Raw genomic sequence first — 24,191 nt, forward strand, 5'->3', positions numbered from 1 at the left:
TTCTCTATAACAAGCTTGGCTCTGATACCACTCTGTTATACCCCCAAATAGGGTCGAGGAAATATGAATTCACAATATCACAACACAAGTATGTATAAACGAGAACAACTCTACATGAGACGTTTTAACAAAATTTGATTTGCAGCGGAAACATAATAATGTTTTATATAATGAAATTCAAATGATAAGTCTAATATATGGACTCCAATGCAACAACTAACTAAGAATCATAGGGCAGCACACAAGCTAATCTTCACCTGAGTCAAACATGCTTAAAATGTCAACACAAAGGTTGAGTGAACATCATAGGTTTAACAATCATAATAAGTTTTAGACCACAAGATTTATTCAAAATATTCAATATGCCATGAGTTATAATATCGAACTAAACATTAACCCCTGACACTGTACGGGTGTCGGCAATCATTATTATGTACCCCCTTGAAGATCATGCCAATGGGTAGAGACATCACTCTCAATAGGCCTACTCACAATAATTAAGGTTGCAAAATTTCAATTCCAGTAATTAACGATATTATGGCGAGGATTTGCATGTAACAATAAATACATGTTTAATAAAAGTCTCACGAAATTGCATATCAAATAGTTTAGGTACTTGTGTCTAAATTGTAAATCATTTAAAAGCAAGCATGTGCCTCACCCCAAAGTTTATAAAACAGTTAAGTAAAAGTAAAAAGAGGGGCTATGAAGTTCACCTTAGTAGCAAGTAAGTAATTCCACGCCAGAAGTATGAACGGAGTATGTAATCGGAGATCTCAACCTAGAGATATAACGTTTAATTAGTTAATGTCTAATAGACATAAAGTTTGTTTATTAATATAGCAAACTATATTAACAGTGACGGTTTTCGAGAAAATTTCCTATTTCTCAAAAGTTTCTATTTTTGGAAACCTACTATTTATGGAAAACTTCCACTTATAGTAAGCTTCTAGTTTAAGAAGTTCGGGTTATAATTTATATCAAAGATGTTGTACAATTTCGCCCAAACTTAGTTCCTATCATGCAAGTCACTCGAATGATCTATTGTTACCGGGCGCCCAGGACTCTTGACCAGAATCTAAGTCTTGGCATTCGAGATCCACAAGCGTGTCCCATAATGGCAACAAGGATCACCCTAGGCCACAAGTAGCGGTGATGTTTGTAGTCTTTGTACGCTATCTTTAATTATAACCTTCATGTTAATAGTGTATACACTTAACAAGTTATTAATATATTTATTAGTTATATATACATATATAGGTGGTAATATACTTAGTGTAATTAAGTGTTACTATATAGTTAGGTTTACTAAGTTATAATAATAATAGTAGTATTATTCATTAATCAATCAACTATTTAGTAATCCCATTAATCCCTGGGTTATATATATATATATATATATCCATACTTACATATTACATATACATATACTCTTTAATTATTATACTATGTATATGCTTATCTATATGATATATGTATATATTATATTATATGTAAGTGTTATATATTCATTAATGTAAAGGTGGTACATATATATATATATATATATATATATATATATATATATATATATATATATATATATATATATATATAACTACTTTACTTTTCACGTTTTACTAACCTTATATAACTTATACAATACACACTCATACATACATACACACGTACATATACATTCATATATACACATATATATACACGTATGTATATGTTTACATATACACATACACATATACCTACAATGTATACATGCACATACGTACGTATGCATGCATGCATGCATGCATGCATGCATGTACACCATGATCATTATTACTTCCTAATCAAGATTCATGCACATAAAATCATACCTTTTATTCATATTCATAACCTAATCTTTATTAACCATAATTATTATTCAAAACTTTTACCCCTAATCTTAATATTCATAATCAATTCTTTACTTAACATAATCATAATCTAGTTTCATCACTTATTCATAATCATAATCATGATTCATAATCTCTTAACTATTATTATTAACTAGCTTTATGATCAAATCAATCACTTATTCTTATTCAACACTAATTCATTAAACTTTAACACATAAAATCATAAACATATTTTTTTTAACTTTTTCATTAATGCATAACTTTTATTCATCATTAACTAATAACATTCAACCTAGTATCTTATTAATCTATAGTCATAGTTATACATCTTTTATTTTTAACCTTATTAAATACATCAATATATTCACTAACACATGATATTATTATCATTATTCATTAACTTAATCTTATTAACATAATCAATTCATAATACTTAATATCAACTTAAAAGTAATTGATTCTAAAGCATAATTAAACTAGGGTTTTTAGTGACTACCTTACAAGATTAAGATCAGAATATGATGATGATGGTGATGCGAAACAAAAGTAGACTGTAGTAGGATAACACGACCCAAAAGGAGGTTTCTTTGGGTCTTCTTACAAAAACAGATTATAGCAGCAGCAAGATTCGATCAAAAAGGGATTTTCTTGGACTGTTTTTGGCTCGACAACACAGTAGGAATAACAGCAATAATCACCACCCAATTAGCTTGTTTCTTGGGCTGTTTTCGTTGCACAGATACAGCAGGAATAGCTGTTGGTAGTGGCGAAAATAGAAGGTTGTGGAGGGCTGCTGTTGTCGACAGAAAAATAAGAGAAAAAGGCTGCAAGGTGTCGATTATATTTAGGTTACTTGGAGGGCTTATAGTCAACTGCAGGTGGTGTTGTGAGGCTGCTTGTTTTGGTCAACAGATTGAGAGGGAAAGCAGGAGGAACAGGGTCGACTAATATGCAGTTTTGTGGGATTATTTTTGTGGTGCAAAAATATGGAATAACATGTAGCCTTTTATAGATTAGTTTCAAGAGTTGGGATCAAGCTAGGATTCATGAAACTTAGTGATCAAGGCCTTGAATTAGATTAGGATGCAAGTAATTAGGATTAGACTAGGATTAGGAATGACTTAGGGGTCAAGCTACCTTTTTCTTTTATTTTCTCTAATTAGCCGATTTTTATTAATACATATATTTATTTATTATTTTTTTATATGTTCGGCATTTTAGTTTATTTATATGTTATATATATATATTTTTTTTACTGTAAATATAATATTTATACATTTTATTTTGATCATAATAATAATAATAGTTATTAGGGTATGGGTTTGATATTTAATATTAAATGGTATTAGGGTTTAGTAATTAATGTATAGGGTTAGGTTTAGGGTCTTAAATAATATTAGGGTTTTATTAATTACTCCATTTACTATCTCCGTGTAAAGACCCGTCATAATCCATAAGAATGAATACAATAACATATGATTACATTGCGAGGTATTTGACCTCTATATGATACATTTTACAAACATTGCATTCGTTTTAAAAGACAAACTTTTATTACATCGAAATTTGACAGGCATGCATACCATTTCATAAAATCCAACTATAAATGATCTAATCTGTCATTTACTTAATCATAATCTTTCCAGAACTCAATGACTTGAATGCAACATCTTTTGAAATATGCCATGAATGACTCCAAGTAATATCTTTAAATTGAGCAAATGTACAGCGGAAGATTTTTTTCAATCCTGAGAATAAACATGCTTTAAAGTGTCAACCTAAAAGTTGGTGAGTTCATTAGTTTATCATAATCGATCATTTCCATAATTTTAATAGACCACAAGATTTCATTTCCATTTCTCATAAATATACGTCTCATACATAGAGACAAAAATCATTCATATGGATTGAACACCTGGTAATCGACCTTAACAAGATGCATATAGAATATCCCCATCATTCCGGGACTCCCTTCGGATATGATAAAATCGAAGTACTAAAGCAGTTCAAATTCTCTGACTGGGGCTTGTTAGTGCCCATAGATCTATCTTTAGGATTCACGTCAATTAGGGTGTCTGTTCCCTAATTCTTAGATTACCAGACTAAAAGGGGCATATTAGATTCGATAATCTAACCATAGAATGTAGTTTCAATTACTTGTGTCTATTTCGTAAAACATTTATAAAAGCAGCGCATGTATTCTCAGTCCCAAAAATATATATTGTCAAAGAATTTAAAAAGGAAGCAAATGAAACTCACAATACTATATTTCGTAGTAAAAATACATATGACGTCTTTGAACAAGTGCAAGGTTGGCCTCAAATTCATGAACCTATATATATATATATATATATATATATATATATATATATATATATATATATATATATATATATATATATATATATATATATATATATATATATATATATATATATATATATATATATATATTTGGTCAATAACTGTCTAACAATTTAGGTCAAGTCGTAGTGTATCACAATCCTAATGCTCGAGACTAATATGCAAATTAGTCTCGAGCATTAGGATTGTGATACACTACGACTTGACCTAAATTGTTAGACAGTTATTGACCAAATATATATATATATATATATATATATATATATATATATATATATATATATATATATATATATATATATATATATATATATATATATATATATATATATATATATATATATATATATTTGGTCAATAACTGTCTAACAATTTAGGTCAAGTCGTAGTGTATCACAATCCTAATGCTCGAGACTAATATGCAAAAGTCAACAAAAGTTATCTTGACCAAAATGGCTTCCAACAATTGTATAACATAAATATAGTCGTTTTATATATTTAAATATATCTATCAGATATTATTATAGTAAATAATACAAACCATTTATTAATAAATAAAAAGCTATATTAAAGTTTATTTATGATAAAAATATACTTTTATATTTCTCAAGTAATAAAATTTATACAATTTACTCAAAATCATAAATATATAGTAGTTTGTACTATTAATGTAATTATATTACGTATGGTGAAAATATTTTTGTATCACATATTTGATAAAATAATATTGATAATAATAATAATAAGTAAAGTTGCACTATTTTATAATAATAATATTAATTATTTTTAATAATAATAATAATATAATAATAATAATAATAATAATAACAATATTTATATTTACTAATGATGATATTAATTATGATAAAATGGTAATTCTAATCATGATAATCTTAATAATAATGATACTTTTTAATATTAACTGTAATAATAATAATATTTTATAAAAGTAATAATTCTATTCAAAATGATAAATTTTTAATAATGATAATACTAAAATGATAATAATAATGATATTTTATAATAACAATGATATTTCTATTAAAAATGATAATTTTAATAAAAATGATAGTTTTAATATTAATGATACTTTTAATAATAATAATGATGATAAAAATAATAAAATGATAGTTTTGATAAAAATATTAATTATTTTCAAAATATTAATAATAATAATAATAATAATAATAATAATAATAATAATAATAATAATAATAATAATAATAATAATAATAATAATAATAATAATAATAATAATAATAATAATAATAATAATAATATTGATTATTAGATAATAAAAATAATAACGATAATAACGACGATAACGATAACGATAACGTTAACGATAACGATAACGATAACGATAATAATAATCATTTTAACAATAATACTTTAAAATTATAGATAATTCAATTGACGATATATTTTAATCCGTTCATCGAAATCATATACTTTCTAAATGAAAAGTTATTAATTTTTCGCCAGCTTTCCAACGACATGCATATCATATACCTTAACTCAATCGCATATGTATCTAATTCATAATCTATCATAAGCTATTTAACGACAAAATTAATCATGCAAGCATGCATAAACATAACTACTTGAGCACTAGTCAGGGATACACTAATAATATATAAAAGTTAAGTTATGAGTGCTCACGTATCAATATTGAGATTCAATATTGCAGGAAAGGTACGTAGACGCAACGGAGATGATAAATACTAGATTGACCTCATGAGCATACCCTCGAACATTACCCATCACCCATCACCTCCATAGCTATAACCCATAATTTTCTTAGCCCTATCCCGCTCGAAAAACTCATTTTTAAATTACTCAAACAGCACTCCGTCGTAGTATTTTATGTAATAATACTAATAATAATACTAATAATATTAACACTACTACTAATAATAATAAGATTAATAATAATAATTATTTTAGTAATAATAATAATAATTATATAAATATAATACGGAGTAATATAGATAGATGAATGTGTGTGTGACTGAATGCAGCTCGTCGACCATTTTAAACACATTTTTTGGATTTGATCCCCATGCGATCGCATGGGGATGGTGTTATTATGTCATGCGATCGCATGACCTTGTCTCACGGCTGGTATCCATCTCAACTTCTTGCCGACACTCGTAATTTTAATTATTTATATAATTAATTATTTAATTTATATAATTATATATATATTATATTTACGAGCATGATAAAAATGTAATTTTTGTTCTAATGACATGGACGTTGTCACTCGACTCATGTCCCATTTTCGATTGCTCAAACTCATTTTTGTACGCTTAGAAAACTAACACTTTATGTTTAGTGACTCGTACTCTTATCAAAATATAGACTTAAATCATTAATAAACTATATTACATGAAGTGTAACTTATGCATTTGAGTGTTTTGGTCATTTGCTTCTATAAATCATCGTCTCGTTGTATATACATATTATCGAAATGTTTTATGACTAAGTTACAATATATACATAGATTTATATTTTCATTTTGAGATATAATTTTGAAATATTTATTTAACAATATATAATATATAGCTTTTCAAAGCTAAAGATATTCAAAACTTATATTTTTTGAAATTGTTTAAATAATATAAAATATTATTTCATAATATTTGTATTTTAAAGTTTAAAATTGATATAATTCCTTTATGTACAAACGTTCACAAATACTTTTTAATAATCAATTTATTTTATATTCAATATCATTTGATTACAAAGGTTTTAATAGTAGAAATTATTATTTCATAATACGTTCTTAATAATAAAAGTTTATTATATCGAAAACGTTTTCGTTTAAGGAACACTATATATATACCTTTATAATATACAGCTTAAATTCTGCTAATTCTATATAATCAATTTTTCTTTTATAAATAACAGATTACAATAATTCAGTTTTTGAAATCGTTTTCTTACGTTTGAAAATATGTCATTCGAATATTATGAAATCCAGTTCTCCACTAACTTTTGTCTAACCTTCGTCAATTGACACATTTGTTCTTACATGTAAATTTCTTTACCAAATATTCCGAATACCGTTAAAAAGGAAAGGTTTCCTAATCAAAGTGGACCTCTCCACAGAGACTCACAATCATACAATGTATCTGAAAAATTAATCATTTGATATCATCTTTTAATTCCTTTGATAAACATATTGAAACAAATATGTGAAGTATTATATGTTTAATACTTGGTTAATATTCTCAAGTTATAATATATACATGTATATTTATATAATCATATCCGTTCATATAATGGTTCGTGAATCATCAAGGTTAAATGAATGTATGAACAATGTTTACATTTCTTGAGATTTAACTTAACAAACTTTGCTTATCGTGTCGGAATAATATAAAGATAAAGTTTAAATTTGGTCGAAAATTTCCTGGTTGTCACACTCCGGATAACAACCCTAGTTATAATGTGCAAACAAACGATGAACCCTAAAGGCATTTCTGTCATTTCATGAAGGAAAAATATGGGTTATTATACCCAATGGTGTTGAGGGTCCCCTATTGATCAAATAAGCCTCCGTACTAACCGAATCTGCCCAGAACATCTTAGGCAAACCGGCATGTAATCTCATGCTCTTAATTCTTTCATTCAACATACGATTCATACGCTCTGCGACCCCATTGTTTTGCGGTGTTTCCGGTACTGTCTTTAACATCTTAATGCCGAGATTTGCACAATGGTCTTTAAACTCGGAAATAGAGATTTTAGGCGCAATAGAAAGGAATGCTATAACCGGGGTGGGTGAGACTACCATATTCTCCTTCATTATCCGACTTTAAGCACTTAACCTTTAAGTTAGTTTCATTCTCTACTATAGCTTTCCACTTCACAAAAGTATCAAATACATCCAATTTAGCTTTAAGAAAATAAACCCATACCTTTCGAGTGGAGTCGTCAATGAAGTGACATAATAGCGAGAACCTCCGTGTGATTCTACATTCGTTGAACCAAACACATCCGTATGAACTAGCTCCAATTTCTCCAACTTGGGCGCATTCCACGATTTTTTGAAAGACACCCTCTTTTACTTTCCATATACACATGGTTCGCAAAACCCAAGCTCCACTTTCTTCAAATCCGGAATTCTACCACTCGAAAAAAAGCATCTTCATATCCTTTAACATCAACCGTAGCAACAACCTTGTTTTCATCATACACCTGAACCATATAAAGTGTTCCCCTTCTATTTCCACGAGCCACGATCCATATAAAGTGTTCCCCTTTTATGTTTACGAGCCACGATCCTACTACCCTTAACCACCTTTCATTGGCGATTTTCAAAAGTAACCGCGTTACCTTCCTCATCTAATTGACCAACCGAGATAAGCTTCCTTTTTAACTTAGGAATAAACCTCACATCTTTCAAAGTCTAATTAGAACCAAGAGTAGTCTTCAATACAACATCTCATATGCCTTCAATTTCAAGCTTTTTATTGTTTGCTAATCTAACCTTACCTTGATACGATCAAAAATTCGTCATCAAACTCCTAGTGGGTGAGGCATGAAACGAGGCTCCCGAATCCAAGATCCAAGACTCCACCGAATCTTCAACACTACATAAAAGTGCATCATCCGTATCTTTCGCGATAAAGTTAACACCTTTCGCCGGAGAATTCTTACAATTCCTCTGAAAGTACCCCTTTTGATTGCAACCCCAACAAATAGCTTCACTTTGGTCCTTTGATGGATACCTCTTCTTAGACTTCTTCCTACCCTTCTTTTCACCACCGCGATCACTTTTCCTACCATGGTTGTCGGCACTTAACAAGGATCTGGATGACGATTCCCCTGAATTTCTCCTACGAGTGTCTTCACCGAGAATCAAATCCATAATACCTTTAAACACTAGCTTAGTAGTTCCTATAGAGCTACTAACCGTGATTACCTTACCCAACAAACTCTCCGGTAATGATGAAAGCAAGATAGTACTTTTAGCTCATCATCAAACTTGAGATCGGTCGATTCAAGCCTTGATATAATATTGTTGAATTCGTTGGTGTGATCTGTTGCACTCGAACCTTCCCTCATCTTCGTATTGAACAATTGTCGCATAAGAAAAAAAACCTTATTCGCTGCCGTAGGTTTTTCATACATGTTAGAGAGAGCCTTCAAACATGCAAACGTTGTTTTCTCATTCACAACGTTATATGCAACGTTCTTTGCAAAAGAGACGAATCACAGCCAAAGCTTGGCGATCCAAAAGGGACCAACCGGCATCATCCATGCCTTCGGATTTGACCTCCAACAAGGGTTGGTGTAGCTTCTTTTGATACAAGTAATCTTCGATATGCATCTTCCAAAAGTCGAAGTCTTTTCCATCAAACCTATCGATTCTAAATTTTTCGTCTTCCGCCATCTTCCCAATTCGAAAACCATGAGCTATAGATACCAATTGTAAGGATTATAGGACCCAAACAATAAGATTAATCACTGAGATTAATCACCCACTTCGACAAATGAACGACAATAATACGAAAAATTAAAGAACACGAGATTTAACGTGGTTATATGTAATCAAAAAAACGATTACTTTAATCCACGGACCAACTAGAGGGATTTATTGATTAAATTCATGTATATACATTAGGGTTACAATAAGATGTATTTATAGGCATAACATAACAAGGAAACAACTTGAGGAGAAAGAAAAACGTGTTCTGGAAACTTCCTCGTCAGAACATAGCCGTGTCGCGCCCAGGTGGAGCCGCGTCGCGCCTCTAAGGCAAAAACTAAAACAGCAACTTTCTTCGACTTGACCCCTGTTCACATTCTAGGCCGCGGCACGTCTTATCTCTTGAACCGAATTCTTTTTCTTGTTTTAATATCTTTCACATCCAACATTATGTAGTACGGTCTGAGAGTAGATGTTATAATTTGTTGGAAAATAAAATGTATGGAAGTTCATGCATAGTGCAAAGTCAAAATTTACACCAAGATATTTCCTAAATGTAAATGGTTCGCATTTGGACACCAATAAAGCGTACCAAAACTCAGAAGAGCCAAAGCACTAGATTACCTCACAAAAGAGAAAATGTACTTTAAACATACAGAGTTACACCTTTAAAAATTTGAAGTACCTTCATGTTTAAAATAATTTAGAACCATGGAATATATAATATATATAATGGCAAATAATTATAAAATACTTTAGCTTATATTCTCAACTAGAAATTGTTCATGAAAACTAACACAGTCAATACTAGATTACCTGTGTTGACGTGTTGTCATTATCTCTAGCAAAGCCATTTCTAGCTAGGATTTTTAGTGGATGTAGGGATTAAGATTCCAAAATGGCAAGGCCGCAAAAATCGCTAGTCGGAGTACTCGGTCGAGACTTTTTAATGAGTACTTAGAAACTCGGGTAGTACTCGCATGTTGACTAAGTTTGACTTTGACCGATTTTCGATCGATTTTCCGAATGATCCCGATTTTAGGCTGAGATTTGATCGATTATTCAAATAATCCTGAGTTTTGGCTGAGTTTTGACTGCTTTTCTGAGTAATCTCGAGTTTTGATTGAGTTTGACCCAATACTTTCTTAGTACTCCCCGAGTTGCAAAAAATGAGTACTCGCCCAAGTAATTTAGAGTTCTAGAACACTGCCAAATGGTCAAATCCACAAATTAAGGGGTAAGTTAGTTTAAATGTCATGTCCAAGCTATATCAAATTGACACCTTGACTACAAGAAAACAAACATCTAGAGAGGAAGTGAGGAATATGGGAAGCTATATGTATTTTAACCGTGTCTCCTAATTTCTTGACTTGCAATATTAACGTAGGATTATTATTTTATTTTTAATTAGTAATGGGTCAGGCCCGCTTCGCTGGAGCGCGTATCGTTGTATATAACTATATGTTTTCCGGTAAAATATATTACTTGTACCATACTTAATGTTTAACAAAATTAAAAAGTCAATTTAAACCAACCAAACACGGATAATTTAATTTTCTATACTTTAACCAATTCAACTCGCATAATATAGTTGATTAGAAAATGTTTGCACAAAAGAAATCTAATCAACTATATTGATGTACTTAACTTGGTTAGAAATAAATAAACTACCTTGATATATTTAACTTTGTCATAAAAGCCTACATTAAAACCTTTTATTGAGGCATGTATTTCGCATACATATGTAACGTAATTAATCTCGTAACAAGCACCCATATTTGAATTTGAATAATAATAATAATAATAATAATAATAATAATAATAATAATAATAATAATAATAATAATAATAATAATAATAATAATAATAATAATAATAGTATAACTATAATTATAATTATAATAAATAATAATAAAGTTTGTTTAAAAATTGAGTATTTATATTTTTAATAATTATTATTAGTAATAACAAATGTCTCTTAATAAACTTATAAAAATTAAATTACAATTATTATATGAAGGTTGTACAATTTGCTTCAAAATTTGTACACGTGTTTATGAGGTGATTTGTAAATGATTGTACAATTTGTTTCAAAGTTTATACATATGATCATGTGAGTGTTTTATCATAATGTTGTATATAATGCTTCAAATATTGTACATATGATCCTGGGAGTGTTTTACCATAAGGTTGTACATCATGTTTCAAATATTGTACATTTGATCATGATGGTGTTTTATCATAAGGTTGTACATAATGCTATATATATTTTAAAATTAACATGTTAATATTTTTAGTAAATATAATTAATTATTTTAATAACATCATCATGAAGACTTAGAATTTTTTTCTTTATTTTTGAATTTTTTTAAGTTTAAATAATCTTAAGTATATTTAATTTAATTATAAAAATAATTTTATTTATGACATCACATACATGTCGTCACAAATTTTTTTTTTTTTTTTTTGTTATAGAAAGAAAAAGATAATTATTGCATCATCATTTGAGTCTTTCGGATTATAATAGAACTTATAGATTTTTATCTATTTATAAAAGTAAAGTATTAATTTGAGACAACTTATGAATTATCAAGATGAGACTGCGAGAGTGGTATATAAGAAAAATGTACTATGGAAGTAAAGTAGTTAATAATTTCTTGGAAAATGCATGGAAGTCCATGCATAGTGCAAGGTCAAAATGTACAGCAAGATATTTCCTAAATGGTTCACATTTGGACACCAATAAAGCGTACCAAAGCTCAGAGTCCAAAGCATTAGATTACCTTACAAAAGAGAATGTACTTTAAAACATACAGAGTTAAACCATTAAAAATTTGGAGTCCCTTCATGTTTACAAAAATATTTTGAACCATGGAATATATAATTGCAAGTATAAAAAATATTAAAGCTTCATGAAAGAAAGCGTTTAGCTTATATTCTCAACTAGAAATAGAAATGGTTCATGTAAACTAACACAGTCAAGACTAGATTACATGTGTTGTCTGTAATGACCCGGATTTTTCCGTTAACATATATAAGATTAATATTTACATAATTAAATGTTTCTAACATGTTAAGCAATCAAACTTATTAAGACTTGATTATTTGAAATGAATTTTATACAAACGTTTGTTCACCCAGTTTGTCTGACGATTCACGAACTTCATAACTTGTAATAATTCTTTAAAGGAATATATATATATATATATATATATATATATATATATATATATATATATATATATATGGATGTATATATTTATGATTTGTTAAAATGATATTTAAGTATCTCATTAAATATATTAGCAAAGAGTTATATATATAAAATGAGACTACTAACTTAAGGACTTCGAAACAATATACATATATGTATCGATTAACGACACATTAAGTCTTAAGTTAAAATCAATATATATGTATTATATTAATATGTGTTAATACACTTTTGAAAGACTTATATACATATATCAACATACTTATACTCAACAAAAGATAGCTATACTCATATTCTCATTCGATTTCCTCAAGAATTCTACTATTATTCATACGATATTTATACCTGTATTATACCCAGCTTCTTGATGTATTTACTATTGGTATATACATATCAAATCATCACCTTAGCAGCCCTAGATCAGCCATCAAACATGTGGGAACCATTCTTTGTAATCTAGTATGAATTATTTAGCAAGATTACAAAAATATTTATTAATCATTCATGAATTATTTACAAGAAAACAAACTTACACATCCTTTATATCTAATACATATACCACGACCCAAAACACATATAAACACTTTCATTCTTCAATTTTCTTCATCTAATTGATCTCTCTCAAATTCTATCTTCAAGTTCTAAGTGTTCTTCATAAATTCTATAAGTTCTAGTTTCATAAAATCAAGAAGACTTCAAGATTTCTTTCAATCCTTTTAATCCAATTCAACAACTCATCAAAGATCAAGAATTTCCATCTATCTCAGTAACTTTTCATCTCATAATCAAGGTAATAAACTTATTCAAGTTTTGGTTCAATTCTTATAAACATAACTATCTTAAATCAAGATAGAATTCTTATTCAAACTTCTGTTCATTCCATGATTCTACTTCAAGAATTCTAAGCTATCAAGGAGATCTTCAACCTCAAGATTATTATCTTATTTTTCCAGCAACTTTGTTCATTTGATTTGAGGTAGTAACCTTATTCATATTCTTGTTCAATTCCTATCTTTATAGCTATCTTATTTTGAGTTTATAACTAATAACAACTAGACCATAGTTTAGTTAATTCTAAACTTGTTCGCAAATAAACTTAATCCTTCTAACTTGACTCTTAAAAATATTTCAACACATGTATTATATCTATATGATATGCTAACATAAGGATATAAAACTTGTAAACACGAAGAACACCGTAAAACCGGACATACGCCGTCGTAGTAAAATAGCGGGCTGTTTTGGGTTGGATAATTAAAAACTATCATAATCTTTGATTTAAAAGTTGTTCTTCTGGAAAAATAATATTTCATATGAACATGAAACTATATACAAAAATCTTGGTTAAACTCAAAATAGAAGTATGTTGTTCAAAATGGTCATCAAGATGTCGTTCTTTCGACGGAAATGACTACCACTTTCAAAAATGACTTGTAACATGTATTTCCGACTATAAACCTATAATTTTTATATTTAGATTAATAATATTCAATTCGATACGAAACCATGGCAATTTGAAACACTCAAATCGGATTTAAAATGAATAAGTTATGGGTAAAACAAAATTGGATAGATTTGCTTGTTTTAGCTACGTGAATTTTTCTAACAAATCTATACTAACCTTATACTAGCTAACTTTACCTATATCCTACATGTATTTATACATGTCTTGATCCCTTCCTAGTAGAAATACAAATTATAATAGTCGGGGTTAATTCTACGACAATATATTATAGTCTTAATAAAAATCGTAAGACACTATATATATATATATATATATATATATATATATATATATATATATATATATATATGACTTGATATCCATAGACACGTATACAACGTTTTGACATATCATGTTGACATCATCTATATATATTATTTTAAATAACCCATAAGACACCATATACGGTAGTGCTCGAGTTAGCATATAATGGGTCGAGGTTGATTCTAAAATAATATATATACCATGGGTTGTGATCGAGTCTAAGACATGTATACAATGGGTCGTGGGGTGATTCAGAAAATATATATATTATGTGTCTTAATTATATTAAGACAATATATAATAGTGTTAGTTAATTCTAACACGATATATAATATATATATTATTGGACTATTGGACTATCGGACTGTTGGACTACTAACATTGGACAATTAAAAGTATCATAAGTATGGAATATTAATTATATATATTTTGACGTAAAAAATTGTTATTAGGTTAGTGAATAGTCAAGGCCAAGTCGTATATCCATCTATTTGAAAATCATCATTACAAGTGAGTTATAGTCTTATTTTTACTATCTAATTATTTTTGGGATGAGAATACATGCTGTTTTATAAATTTTTTTTTGTTTTGAAATAGACACAAGTACTTGAACTACATTCTATGATCGATTCATTACACCGGATATTTCCCTTTTTTTGGTAACCTAAGAATTAGTGTTTATTATATACCCGTCATGTTGGAAAATGGTATGGGGCCTGTATAATGGCCACTAATTGACGCAAATCCTAAAGGTAGATCTACGGGCACTAACTCCCCACATACTGGAAAATGGTATGCTTTAGTAATTCGAATTTTCGTATATTAGCTGCGCGCTGTATACTGGAGAATATTCTATATGCATGTTGTTAAGGTCGGTTACCAGGTATTTATCATATGAATGATTTTTATACACATGATTTGTGTACGCTATTTATGAATGAAATCTTGTGGTCTATTATTATGATTTATTATATAGGATTAAAACCTATGCCTCACCAACATTTTTTTGTTGACGTTTTAAGTATGTTTATTCTCAGGTGATTATTAAAAACGCTTCCGCTGTTGCATGTTAACCCAAGGTCAAGATTTGGAGTCAGCATGCTTTTCATAATAAATAAACTTGCATTCGGAACTTGTGTTTGTAATATATTGTCAACTTTTATGTAATGGTGTATGTAAAAATTATGTACTTTGAGGAGATTGTCTTTGATCGACAATCTAAATTTATGTCATTAGACCTTTATTCATATAATAAAGGTTATGGTTGTTTTTAAAACGAATGCAAGATTTGAAAAATGTCTCATATAGAGGTCAAAACCTCGCAAAGAAACCAATTAATATGAAACGTTTATAATCCATATGAACGGGGTATTTCAGTTAGTATCCGAGCGGCGGTCTTAGAGAACCAAATTTTTTTTTCATTGGTGTGTCTAACCGATTTTTGTTAGGATGCATTAGTGAGTCTGGACTTCGACCGTGTCTACTTTAAAAACGATTGCTTAACACTTTTGTTGGAAACATATATTATTAACATGTAAATATTATAAGATGTATTATTCTCTTAACGTGCTAGCTGTTGTGTGATAGATGTCTACCTCTAGCACCGATTTTATTATCTCATTTACCGACTCTGAAGATGAATTTCCAGCAACGGAACCGATCATTATTTTATCAAGTGATGAAGAGGACACAAAGACAGATGTGTCAACCATCCATATATCTAATAATGGTTATGAGGGAGATGATGAGGCTTTTTGGGAAGATTCACAATTTCCAGAAGAACCGGAAGTGAAAGAACCTAAAGAGGATCCGAAAGAGGATCCAGAAGAAGAAGTGATCGAGATTTCAAGGGAAAAATTCGATGAAGCAGTAAAACTTAAGAATAAATCTTGGGGGAAATCTTTAACCCTAACACCCGAACTTGACATATCTTCACTTTATCCTAAAAATAATCGACCTTTGGTTATCAGGGACAACCATGATTCTTCCAGCTAAAGCCATCCTTATAAAGCTGATTCAACCGCACCTACCACTTTAAGACCCATTACACGAAATCAAAAAACCGCCCGTATGACTTGCAAACCTTATTGGGAAATTAAAAAGCATCATGATTCACCAAACGACAAGAAATCACGTCATTTCTAATATGTTTTTGCAGCTACTCGACTTCACGCCTTGTATAATAATATATAGTGTGCTATATTTTACATATGTTTTGTAAAATAGAGTAGTATGATGTTATTGTAAAATATTGTACAAAAAGAATAAGCGTGAAGTATTAATGCATTAAGTTTTTCATAATAGAATATTATTTGATCATAGTAGTTATTTGTATACTAGCTATTGAGTATGAATTTTAACGGGTGGGTACTACCCGAACCACAATTATAAAACGCTAATATGAAGAAAAAGCTTTTATAGTAACAAATTCATATTACGCTACAAAGTGCTATTAACTACTCATAATATTCTGTATGATTAACTCATTTGGACATTTTTGAAGGAATTGGCCCCAGTCACGAGACAAATCTCGAACACTGAAGAACTTCAAGCCTTTGCTGCAGTGGTGGCTGCAATGAACAACAACAACAACAACCAATCGGGTTCCAGCAGTGGAGCGAACAATACAGGCAACCGTGTAGGATGTTCCTACAAAGCTTTTATGGCCTGTAAACCAAATGATTTTGAAGGGACCGAAGGACCCATTGGATTAAAACGGTGGACGGAGAAATTCGAAGCCGTGTTCGCAATTAGCAACTTTTCAGAAGAGGACAAAGTGAAGTATGCCTCACATACTTTTAAGGGTACTGCATTGACATGGTGGAATACCTACATGGATCACGTAGGACAGAATACCGCCTACGCTCTTCCATGGTCCGCCTTCAAGCACATGATGAAGGAAGAATATCGGCCCCGAACAGAAATCAACAAGCTTAAGACAGAGCTTAGAGAACTGACAATCCAAGGTTATGACGTCACCAGCTACGAGCGACGTTTCACAGAACTGGCTTTAATGTGTCCTGGAGCATTTGAGGACGAGGAAGCCAAAATAGAAGCATTCATGAAGGGATTACCGGAACGAATTCAAGAGCATGTAGGTTCAAACGACCCTACAACAATGCAGAAAGCAAGTCGTATGGCCCATAAACTCATAGGCCAAATTGAAGGGAGGATGAAAGTGCAAGAGGCTGAGGAGGCCAAAATGAAAGAAGGTAAAAGAAAGTGGAAAGAAAGCGGTGACAAGGGTCACCAACCCAACAACAATAACCAAAAAAACCACAACAACAACAACAACAATTACAACAATCATCGCAACAACAATCGCAACAACCAACAACAAAAATCGTAACCCCAACAACAACTACAACAACAACAACCCCATTCCCAACAATAACATTAACCGCCCCAACAACAACAATAACCCTAATTACAACAACAACAACCTCAATCGCGGCAACAATAACAATAACTATAACAACAACAGGAGGCAGAAAGTTTCGTGCCTAAGATGTGAAACCAATCATCCAGAAATGTTCTATAGGGTGTTATGTACCAAGTGTAATAGGAAAGGTCATAGTGCGGCAAAGTGTGAGATTTACGAACCACCGGCTTACGGAAATAGAGGAGCAAATAATGGCGTCATTATTTGTCATGGATGTGGGAAGCCGGGCCATTTCAAAAATGCATGTCCTAATCAAGGGAATAATAACGGGCAAGGCCGTGGAAGAGCCTTCAACATCAATGGGGCAGAAGCACAGGAAGACCCGGAGCTTGTTACGGGTACGTTTCTTATCGACAATACACATGCTCATGTTTTATTTGATTCGGGTGCGGATAGAAGTTATATGAGTAGAGAATTTTGTGCCAAACTAAATTGCCCGTTAACGCCTTTGGATAATAAGTGTATAGTCGAAGTAGCAAATGGTAAACTAATTAAGGTTGATAAAATTTGTCGTAATCAAAAAATTAGTTTAACTAGCGAAACTTTTGCAATTGATTTAATACCGATGGAATTAGGGAGCTTCGATGTAATTATTGGTATGGACTGAATGTTCAAAGTAAAAGCAGAAGTTGTTTGTCACGAAAAGGTGATTCGCATCCCGAGCAAAGATGGATTACCTTTAATGCTGTACGGAGAAAAGGGTAATGCCAAATTAAATCTTATTAGTAGTTTGAAGGCGCACAAACTAATAAGAAAAGGTTGCTATGCCGTACTAGCACACGTCGAGAAAGTTGAAACCGAAGAAAAGAAAATTGATGACGTTCCCGTCGTAAAAGAATTTCCTGAGGTGTTTCCAGAAGAATTACCGGGACTACCTCCACACCGATCTGTCGAATTTCAAATAGATCTTGTACCAGGAGCAGCACCTATAGCTCGTGCTCCATATAGACTTGCACCTACCGAAATGAAAGAATTACAAAGTCAACTACAAGAACTATTAGAGCGTGGTTTCATCCGACCAAGTACATCACCATGGGGAGCTCCAATCCTTTTCGTCAAAAAGAAAGATGGGTCTTTTCGCATGTGTGTCGATTACCGTGAGCTGAATAAAGTAACCATAAAAATCGATACCCTTTACCGAGAATCGACGACCTATTTTTTTATCAACTCCAAGGTTCGAATGTATACTCCAAAATCGACTTAAGGTCGAGTCATCATCAATTGAGGGTTAAAGAAGCCGATATACCGAAAATAGCCTTTAGAACTCGTTATAGCCACTACGAATTCATGGTTATGCCATTCGGTTTAACCAATGCACCTGCAGTATTCATAGACCTCATGCACCGAGTATGTAGTCCATATTTAGATAAGTTTATTATTTTCTTTGTTGTTGACATTCTTATCTATTCGAAAAATAACCAAGAGCATGAACAACACTTAAGACTTATGTTAGAGTTGTTAAGAAAAGAACAACTTTATGCAAAATTCTCTAAATGCGCTTTTTTGGTTAAAAGAAGTACAATTTCTTGGCCACGTAGTCAGTAGTAATGGAATCAAAGTTGATCCCTCCAAGATTAAAGCCATTAAAAATTGGAAAACCCCGAAAACTCCAACGCAAATACGTCAATTTTTAGGTTTAGCCGGGTACTATAGGAGATTTATTCAAGATTTCTCCCTAGTAGCAAAACCTTTAACCGCATTGACACATAAGGGGAAGAAATATGAATGGACTTTCGAACAAGAAGGTGCCTTCCAATTATTGAAGAAGAAGTTAACTACGGCACCTATTTTATTCTTACCCGAAGGAGTTGAAGACTTTATCGTTTATTGTGACGCATCATGACTGGGTTTTGGGTGTGTTCTTATGCAACGAAAGAAAGTAATTGCATATGCTTCTCGACAACTCAAGATTCATGAACGAAACTACACTACGCACGATTAGGAATTGGGCGACGTTGTTTTTGCATTAAAGATGTAGAGACATTATTTATATGTGGTCAAATTTATCATATACACCGACCACAAAAGTCTCCAACATATTTTAAATCAAAAACAACTAAATATGAGGTAGCGTAGATGGGTTGAGCTGCTAAATGATTACGAGTGTGAGATTCGTTATCACCCGGGGAAGGCAAATGTAGTAGCCGATGCCTTGAGTCGAAAGTAAAGAGAACCTATTCGAGTAAAAGCTATGAATATGATTATTCGTACCAACCTTACTACTCGAATAAAAGAGGCACAATAGGTGGTTTTAAAGGAAGGAAGTTTTGGAAGGGAAATACCCAAAGGACTGGAAAAATTGCTTAATATTCGGGAAGACGGAACTCGATATTTGGATGATAGAATTTGGGTACCAAAGAATGAGGATTCGAGAAAAGTGGTACTTGATGAGGCACATAAAACTAGATATTCAATACACCCTGGAGCGGGAAAAATGTACCAAGACCTCAAGAAACACTTTTGGTAGCCAGGCATGAAAGCCGATATTGCCACATATGTAGGAGAATGTTTGACTTGTTCTAAAGTCAAAGCTGAGCATCAAAACCATCTGGTCTACTTCAGCAACTTGAAATCCCAGAATGGAAATGGTAAAACATTACCATGAATTTCATTACTAAATTGCCAAGGACTGCAAGTGGTTATGATACAATTTGGGTAATAGTCGATCGTCTTACCAAGTCAGCACACTTCCTGCCAATGAGAGAAGATGACAAAATGGAGAAGTTAGCATGACTATACTTGAAGGAAGTCGTCTCCATACATGAAATACCAATCTCTATCATCTCTGATAGGGATGGCAGATTTGTTTCAAGGTTTTGGCAGATGTTACAACAAGCATTTGGGACTCGTCTAGACAAGACTACTGCCTATCATCCACAAACTGATGGGCAAAGTGAAAGGACGATACAGACAATTGAAGACATGCTACGAGCATGTGTTATTGATTTTGGAAATGGTTGGGATCGACATCTACCGTTAGCAGAATTTTCCTACAACAACAGTGAAATGTCCCGTTCATATTGATTATAAACGTTCCATATTAATTGATTTCGTCGCGAGGTTTTGACCTCTATATGAGACGTTTTTCAAATACTGCATTCATTTTTAAAACAACCATAACCTTTATTTTATCGATAAAGGTTTAAAAACCATTACGTAGATTATCAAATAATGATAATCGAAAATATACCGTTTACACACGATCATTACATAATGGTTTATAATAAGAATATATTACATCAAAAATAAGTTTCTTGAATGCAGTTTTTACATAATATCATACAAGCATGGACTCCAAATCTTGTCCTTATTTTAGTATGCAACAGCGGAAGCTCTTAATAATCACCTCAGAATAAACATGCTTAAAACGTCAACAAAAATGTTGGTGAATTATAGGTTTAACCTATATATTATCAAATCATAAAAATAGACCACAAGATTTCATATTTCAATATACAACCCATACATAGAGATAAAATTCATTCATATGGTGAACACCTGGTAACCGACATTAACAAGATGCATATAAGAATATCCCCTATCATTCCGGGAAATCCTTCAGACATGATAAAAACGAATTCGAAGTACTAAAGCATCCGGTACTTTGGATGGGGTTCGTTAGGCCCAATAGATCTATCTTTAGGATTCGAGTCAATTAGTAGATCGGTTTACTAATTCTTAGGTTACCAAGCAAAAGGGGCATATTCGACTTCGATCATTCACCCATATAATTTAGTTTCAATTACTTGTGTCTATTTCGTAAAACATTTATAAAACTGCATGTATTCTCATCCCAAAATATTAGATTTTAAAAGTGGGACTATAACTCACTTTCACAGATTTACTTCGTCGGGAAGTAAGACTTGGCCACTGGTCGATTCACGAACCTATAACAAATATGTACATATATATCAAAGTATGTTCAAAATATATTTACAATATTTTTAATACATTTTAATGTTTTAAGTTTATTAAGTCAGCTGTCCTCGTTAGTAACCTACAACTAGTTGTCCACAATTAGATGTACAGAAATAAATCGATATATATTATCTTGAATCAATCCACGACCCAGTGTATACACGTCTCAGGCTAGATCACAACTCAAAATATATATATTTTTAGAATCAACCTCAACCCTGTATAGCTAACTCCAATATTACTGCATATAGAGTGTCTATGGTTGTTCCAATTAATATGTACACATGGGTCGATATGATATGTCAAAACATTTGCATACGTGTTTATGGTATCCCAAGATTATATAATATATTAGAATACATGTATAATACAATATAAGTTAGCTAGGATATGATTAATATAGATTTGTTACCAATTTTCACGTAGCTACAACAAGAAAAATTATCCAATCTTGTTTTACCCATAACTTCTTCATTTTAAATCCGTTTTGAGTGAATAAAAATTCTATGGTTTCATATTGAAATCTATTTTATGAATCTAAACAGAAAAAGTGTAGGTTTATAGTCGGAAATATAAGTTACAAGTCATTTTTGTAATAGGTAGTCATTTCAGTCGAAAGAACGACGTCTAGATGACCATTTTAGAAAACATACTTCCACTTTGAGTTTAACCATGATTTTTGGATATAGTTTCATGTTCATAAGAAAAATCATTTTCCCAAAAGAACAATTTTTAAATCAAAGTTTATCATAGTTTTTAATTAACTAACCCAAAACAGCCCGCGGTGTTACTACGACGGCGTATATCCAGTTTTACGGTGTTTTTTCGTGTTTTCAGGTTTTAAATCATTAAGTTAGCATATCATATAGATATAGAACATGTGTTTAGTTTATTTTAAAAGTCAAGTTAGAAGGATTAACTTTTGTTTGTGAACAAGTTTAGAATTAACTAAACTATGTTCTAGTGATTACAAGTTTAAACCTTCGAATAAGGTAGCTTTATATATATGAATCGAATGATGTTATGAACATCATTACTACCTCAGGTTTTGTGGATAAACCTACTGGAAATAAGAAAAATAGATCTAGCTTCAAAGGATCCTTGGATGGCTTGAAAGTTCTTGAAGCAGAATCATGACACGAAAACAAGTTCAACTAAGATTTCCACTCGAAATAAGATTGTTATAGTTATAGAAATTGAATCAAAGTTTGAATATGAGTATTACCTTGTATTAGAAAGATATCTTACTGTAAATAAGAAAGATTTCTTGAGGTTGGATGATCACTTTACAAGATTGGAAGTAAGCTAGCAAACTTGGAAGTATTCTTGATTTTATGAAACTAGAACTTATAGAATTTATGAAGAACACTTAGAACATGAAGATAGAACTTGAGAGAGATCAATTAGATAAAAAAAATCGAAGAATGAAAGTGTTTGTAGGTGTTTTTGGTCGTTAGTATATGGATTAGATATAAAGGATGTGTAATTTTGTTTACATGTAAATAAGTCATGAATGATTACTAATATTTTTGTAATTTTATGAGATATTTCATGCTAGTTGCCAAATGATGGTTCCCACATGTGTTAGGTGACTCACATGGGTTGCTAAGAACTGATTATTAGAGTGTATATACCAATAGTACATACATCTAAAAGCTGTGTATTGTACGAGTACGAGTAGAATTGTTGATGAAACTGAACGAGGATGTAATTGTAAGCATTTTTGTTAAGTAGAAGTATTTTGATAAGTGTCTTGAAGTCTTTCAAAAGTGTATGAATACATAGTAAAACACTACATGTATATACATTTTAACTGAGTCGTTAAGTCATCGTTAGTCGTTACATGTAAGTGTTGTTTTGAAACCTTTGGGTTAATGATCTTGTTAAATGTTGTTAACCCATTGTTTATTAAATCAAATGAGATATTAAATTATTACATTATCATGATATCATGATGTATTAATATATCTTAATATGATATATATACATTAAATGTCGTTACAACGATAATCGTTACATATATGTCTCGTTTCAAAATCATTAAGTTAGTAGTCTTGTTTTTACATATGTAGTTCATTGTTAATATACTTAATGATATGTTTACTTATCATAATATCATGTTAACTATATATATATATATATATCCATATATATGTCATCATATAGTTTTT

The sequence above is a fragment of the Rutidosis leptorrhynchoides genome, chromosome 5 (assembly GCF_046630445.1).
Source record: "Rutidosis leptorrhynchoides isolate AG116_Rl617_1_P2 chromosome 5, CSIRO_AGI_Rlap_v1, whole genome shotgun sequence".
NCBI classification, from domain to species: domain Eukaryota; kingdom Viridiplantae; phylum Streptophyta; class Magnoliopsida; order Asterales; family Asteraceae; genus Rutidosis; species Rutidosis leptorrhynchoides.